The 7004-nt window shown below is 43.3% G+C and overlaps 1 pseudogene; it reads left to right on the top strand.

The window, feature by feature from the left end:
• The first annotated feature begins 2944 nt into the window (after positions 1–2944).
• LOC108531717 (40S ribosomal protein S2 pseudogene) lies at positions 2945–3820 on the top strand (annotated as a pseudogene).
• The last annotated feature ends 3184 nt before the right edge of the window (positions 3821–7004 follow it).

Genomic DNA, 7004 nt, shown 5'->3' with positions numbered 1-7004 from the left:
CTGATGCAATTTCTCATGATCTTAATTCTTTTTTTGTGATGTAAGAGGCTTGGATAAGATAATCTTTAATGTTCCTTTAATTCAAAACATTTCTTTTCCATGGCCTGCGTCACGGAAAGGGGAAGCAGCATGCAAAACCTAGAAAATAGGTGGGTTCCGTGCCAGGCACTGTGGCAAGCATTTAGTGTGCATTATTTCATTTAATCCTCACAACTGATGAGGTAGGTATTATTATCATCCCCTTTTTAATATTAGGTTGGTGCAAGAGTAATTGTGGTTTTGCCATTAAAAGTAACTAAGCATTAGGTAACTTGCTCAGTTATCCCACAACTAGCGAGTGGCAGAGTTGGGATCTTAAATACAGGTCCGTCAGGGTCCGGAGTTTGGGGGCGGAGGTCTATGCTGGCTCTTTAACTGTCACACAGTAGCAGTTCTGAGGAATGTTTATTTAAGAGCAATAAACAGGATGGAGATTTTTTGCTTTTAAAAAAGTTATGTATTGGTAATAGTTCTCTAGGTATTTTGTATCCTTACATTATGTAAGTATATAAAATTTGACAGTATAAAAAGCAAAGAAATCTCTGAATGCAAGTGGCAAAATAAAGTCAGATTAAATCATCTGCCTCCAAATTTAATGAAATAAACAGAAGTAGTGAAAAAACAAAAAACAAAGAACAACTTTACACCATAAACTCCAAAAAGTGAGAGCCAAGGAAAGTGATATTATTGGGGTAGCTTTTTTTTCACACCCACCCCTCAGGAATAATGCTGAGAACTCTGATAATTTGTATGAATGTCTTCCAATTTGGAAAGAAACAGTTGTAAGGAGTGAGTAGGTGGCCCTGGGAAAAGTAAAGGAAATGCCTCAAGTCTGGCAGACCCTGCTTACCCCTCCGGGCCTGACAGAGGCAGGAAGGGCCTCCCTGGCTTCCCATCTTTCCAGGTCTCTGTGATGAGTTAGAAGAACAAGACCCACAGCTAGCTGGGCGGGGGGGTCGGAGGGGGGCACTGGTACAGGATGTTTAACTGGACTTCAGAAGAGAAATCAGAGCTCCTCTTGACCTACTGTGGGTCTCCCTTCACATGACCCTCACCATGTCCTTAGGCTAAAGATAAGTGGATTGAAAGCAACACTAACAACTTAAATAGCTCCAAATGAGGCAGACAGACTGGCCCTGAATATTAATGTGGAAACATTATATCAGACCCAATGAGAAGTCAAATCAGTACAGAGCTATGCAATTTTTCTTTTTTTTTTTTCCATGTGAGACAGAGTCTCATTCTGTCACCCAGGCTGGAGTACAGTGGCACAATCTTGGCTCACTGCAACTGACACCTCCCAGGTGTAGGCAATTCTCCTGCCTCAGCCTCCCGAGTAGATGGGATTACAGGCATGTGCCATCATGCCCAGCTAATTTTTGTAGCTTTAGTAGAGACGGAGTTTCACCATGTTGGCCAAGCTGGTCTTGAACTCTGGACATCAGGTGATCCACCTGCCTCGGCCTCCCACGGTGCTGGGATTAAAGGTGTGAGCCACAGAGCCCGGCCAGAGCTATGTAATTTGAAAGAAGAATGGAAGAAATAAAGGCAAGGCAAGTAAGCAAACACATTAGAGCAGGAAGAAAAAGAAGGAGAGGGAAAAGAAGAATGAGAAAAATAAAAAGAGGAAGAAAAGAAGAAAGAAAGAAGACAAAACATGGTGTAAAAAGACAAGTGTTTAAAGGTGAAAAATAGCTTTTAAAATAATGAAAATATACCTCCTCCGAACAAACAGAAAAGATCCTCTGGAAGTACTTTAAAATGTAGGGCACGGTGGCTCACGTCCGTAATCCCAGCACTTCGGGAAGCTGAGGTGGGCGGATCACCTGAGGTTGGGAGTTTGAGACCAGCCTGACCCACACGGAGAAACCCCATCTCTACTAAAAACACAAAATTAGCTGGGCTTGGTGGCACATGCCTATAATCCCAGCTACTTGGGAAGGCTGAGGCAGGAGAATCGCTTGAACTTGGGAGGTGGAGGTTGCGGTGAGCCGAGATCATGCCATTGGGCTCCAGCCTGGGCAACAAGAGCAAAACTCTATCTCAAAACAAACAAATGACAACAAAAAGATATAGGATAATTTTATGGTACTATTATTCTAGAAAACTAAGGCCCCAAAATGAGGTAATAAAATAACAGAATGAAAAGAATGGAGAAATTTTCAGAGCTAAGGAAACTAATTGAGACCCCAAAGACAGCCACCGTAGATCTAATAAATAATTTAGGAAGAGCAGGGAACAGGATAGACATGACTGAAAATAGAATTAGTGTCATGGAGGAAATGCTGACAATAATCAGCGAATGCAGGGCCAGGCACAGTGGCTCATGCCTGTAATCCCAGCACTTTGGGAGACCGAGGTGGGAGGATCACTTGAGCCCCGGAGTTTGAGACCAGCCTGGTCAGCATAGTGAGACCCGGCCTCTGCAAAACATTAGCTCGGTGGGGTGGCACATGCCTGTAGTTCTAGCTACTCTGGAGGCCGAGGCAGGAGGATTGCTTGAGCCCAGGGGGTCAAGGTTGCAGTGAATTATGATCCCACCACTGTACTCCAGCCTGAGTGACAGAGTGAGACCACACTGTCTCTGGAAAAAAAAAAAAGATAAAAACAACAGCACCAATAATCAGTAAATGCAGATAAAACGGACAAAGCGATTAAAATAAGTGGAAGGCAATCAATATGGAGGTCATAGACTGTAAAATAATAAGAAATATGTACATTATATATAGTCTCATAAAGTATATATATTATATATAAAATACTCATATATTATGCATGTTAATACACTTATTCCTATAAGGAGGGAAAGTGGGCTGGGCTTGTAGTACAGAAGGGAATGGAGCAATATCCACTAACTTCTGAGGACAAGAAAGTGTAGCTCACTTCTTCTCTGAGAAAACACCAAATGGGAGATGGCGCTGGGGCAGCGGAGAGAGAAAGGGGCCCTGGGATGGGGAACCGCGGCGTCTTCTGTGGAGGTTGCGGCAGTGCCATCCCCGGCCGGGGTTGCTGCCATGATCGGGGACGGATGTGGCCGAGGCTGCAGAGCTTGCGGAGGCAAGGCCAAGGCCAAGGAGTGGATGCCCATCACCAAGCTGGGCCAGCCTGGTCAAGGACATGAAGATCAAGTCCCTGGAGGAGATCTGTTTCTTCTCCCTGCCCATGAGGAGTCTGAGATCATTGACTTTTTCCTGGGGTCCTCTCTCAAGCATGAGGTTTTGAAGATTATGCTGGTGCCAAAGCAGACCTGTGCTGGCCAGCGCACCAGGTTCAAGGCGTTGGTGGCCGTAGGGGACTACAATGGCCACGTCGGTCTGGGTGTTAAATGCTCCAAGGAGGTAGCCACTGCCACCTGAGGGGCCATCACCCTGGTCAACCTCTCCATTGTCCCCGTGCGCAGAGGCTACTGGGGACACAAGTTGGGCAAGCCCCACACCATCCCTTGCAAGTTGACAGGCTGCTGTGGCTCTGCGCTGGTGCACCTCATCCCTGCGCCCGGGACACTGGCATCGTCTCGACCCTGGTAGCTAAGAAGCTGCTGATGATGGCCAGTACCTATGACTGCCACACCTCAGCTGAGGGCTGCACTGCCACCCTGGGCAACTTTGCCAAGGCCACCTTTGATGCCATCTCCAAGACCTACAGCTACTTGACCCCCGACCTCTGGAAGGAGACTGGATTCACCAAGTCTCCCTATCATGAATTCACTGACCACCTTGTCAAGACCCACCCCAGAGTCTACATGCAGAGGACCCAGGCTCCAACTGTGGCTACAGCATAAGGTTTTTATACAAGTATAATAAAGTGAATTAAGCCTGTTAAAAAAAAAGTGTAGTCCAACAAAACTGTTCAGTTATAAAGTCAATAAGCAGGCTTTCACAAATATGAAAAGACAGAGGGAAAGTAGTACTTAGAATCTAGTGTGTGAAAGATATAGAAGTAAGCCTCTAATGAACAAAACCATTGGACGTTGGAGTCCAGCCAAAGAAATGAATCAAAATCAGGAATGTAGGAGTGGTAAAAGAACTGGAAATGAGCATTAGACCCTTTTAAAAATAGAACAGAAACTAAGTAACTAGGGATATCATAATTACAGAACATGATGTGATGGTTTATAACCTGGCAAAGTAAAATAATGAGAAGAGAAATGGAGAAATATGTAGGTAGGAGAAATTGTTAAGAGTGTAATCACCTCATCTTTCACAGCAGGAGTCAACCCGTGCTGTCTAAAATTAAACCATGTAGTTAAGAAAAAAACAAAAATGTTTCCAGATCTTTTATTATTTTAATAATCTCTTTGCTTAACCTGAGAGCCAGAGAGGAAAGTCAGCATCTGTGTGCCAGATTTGCATACAGCTATGTTTTGGTTTTGTATGACCAGATCAATGTTTTCAAATATCTTAAAATCTGAATGCCTTTAGGTGGGGGTGCACTCGCCTGTTAACTTCCATTTTACACGTTTGTATTTCACACATTTAAGGCCTGCCCGGCCTTATCTTCAGAGGACTCTTTGGCAACTAATATCTTCTGTGATGAAAAATCATTTATCTGAAGTTCAGTAATTCCTGGAGTAAGATGAAATAACTGACCAATAGATCCATTCCTCTTATTTATTGTGTGAAATATCTTTTTCTCTGGCATAATAAATGAAATGTTTCCCATACGTTATAATGACAGTAATCTGTCTGCCAGCAAAGCCAGACACTGCTGCCTCCACTGTTTTCTTAAACTGGCTGCATCCTGGCCTTTGACTCCAGTGCACGTGTGAATGATGCACAGACAGTGACTTTCCTGAGATCCCTTTCATCGAGTAGGCGCCTCCAGGGAGGCTTCTCCTTACACGGCTTACTCTATTTAAAGCCGTGGGGACTTAGCTGTTGTCACCTTCTAGCTATTTCTTTGGCTCAAATTTAACTTTCAGTCCTTTAAACAGACTACAGATTGGGACTGAAAGAAAGCCAGAAGAAACAGCTGATTGGCTGTGAAGGTCTTGTTGGGGTGTTCTGACCCTGGCTGGAGAGGCTGAGCTGGTCATTCAGAGAGCAACTGTGAGGGCAGCCTGAGTCTGCTCTGATGCTTTAGAAGGGACAGTGGATGAACATTGGAAGGACCAGTGTCCCAGCAGGAGACCAAAGATTGGGCATTGCAAAGAGAACTGCAGAACTCTTAAGATTCTATTTCCACATACAGGTACTGTATTAGTCCTTTAGGGATCTGCTGAAGACAAAATAGATAACGCCTTAAAAAAGCAAAACAAACCTTTTATTTAAATTAAATTTTGTAATAATCACGAGAGAGATGCCTGTCACACTTAGATTTTGAACTTTTAAATGTTTCCATAATTAGAAGGCATTTCATGGGAAGGAATAAAGGCTGGATTGTGTCATGGTGGCTGTGAGAATGGGGTGGGAAGGGTAGAGACAAGCTCTGTGAAACAAAGAACCAAAATTTGGTTGTTGATTGGCTATGAGAACAGAGAAGGACTCAAGCTTCATAACCTGAATGGCAGGTATTATTATTATTATTATTATTATTATTGAGACAGAGTTTGGCTCTTGTTGCCCAGGCTGGAGTGCGATGGCGCAATCTTGGCTCACTGCAACCTCCATCTCCTGGGTTCAAGCGATTCTCCTGCTTCAGCCTCCCAGGTAGCTGTGATTACAGATATGCACCACCACGCCTGGCTAATTTTGTATTTCTAGTAGAGACAGGATTTCACCATGTTGATCAGGCTGGTTTTGAACTCCTGACCTGAAGTTATCTACCCGCCTCAGCCTCACAAAGTGCTGGGATTACAGGTGTGAGCCACTGCGCTGAGCCCGGTAATATTATTAACTACGGGCAAGCCAAGGGGTTCACACCAAGGTGTTCTCGTTGGCTTGCTTCTTGCTTTTGTAGATAATACCATTACAGTCAGAGAATTTCCTCTAGTAAGGTGATTTTCTTCTGTCTTTGTAGTGCTTACAATGAGCGTTCTCCTAGGATAACTTTTCTAAACTCACCACATATTATCCAGGGCAGTTGGACTCCTTGTATATAACATTTTTGTTATGGAAAAAAAAGTCCAAAAGTTTGTGTAAGGCCTATATGTATATACACACACACACACACACACATATATTTTTAAAGACAGGGGCTTGCTCTCTTGCCCAGACTGGAGTGCAATGGCACAATCGTAGCTCACTTGAACTTCTGGGCTCAAGTGATCCTTCTGCCTCAGCCTCCCGAGTAGCTGGGATTACAGGTGTGCCTTACCACACCCAGCTAATTTATTATTATTATTTTTGAGATGGAGTCTCACTCCATCGCCTAGGCTGGAGTGCAGTGGCATGATCTCAGCTCACTGCAACCTCTGCCTCCTGGGTTCAAGTGATCCTCCCACCTCAGCCTCCCCAGTAGCTGGGATTACAAACATGGGCCACCACACCCAGCTAATTTTTGTATTTTTAGTAGAGATGAAGTTTCACCATGTTGGCCAGGCTGGGCTCGAACTCCTGACCTCAAGTGATCTGCCCACCTCAGCTTCCCAAAGTGCTGGGATTACAGACATGAGTCACGGCACCCAGTCAATAATATATTTCTTAACCCATTGGTACTAAGAACTCTCAACGCAGATTGTTACCCCAGTCTGCATGCCATTCTATGACATCTTTTGAGTTTTTAGCTGAGGGTAAAATTATGCATGGAAAGGGCTGCCTATATTTGCTTACATTTAATGAATGTCCAATTAGTTAGAATTATAAATTGGAGAATTTTGTTTTTCTTATGCCTCTTAGTCAGATTTGCAACTTGTTATTTTATTAATAAATGTTACACATTTTTGTAAAAATTAAGAAAAATTGCTTTCATTAAAAAATCCATTTCATTAATTTATAAATTTAACAAATTAAAGTCCCCTAAATAAAAGTAGTTTATTGAGTTTTCTTAAACATTTTAAACTACTTTTACAAGTTTCATACTACAGC

This window comes from Rhinopithecus bieti, unplaced genomic scaffold (genome assembly GCF_001698545.2).
Source record: "Rhinopithecus bieti isolate Rb0 unplaced genomic scaffold, ASM169854v2 scaffold_8760, whole genome shotgun sequence".
Taxonomy (NCBI): domain Eukaryota; kingdom Metazoa; phylum Chordata; class Mammalia; order Primates; family Cercopithecidae; genus Rhinopithecus; species Rhinopithecus bieti.
This window is presented reverse-complemented; position numbering and strand designations above follow the sequence as displayed.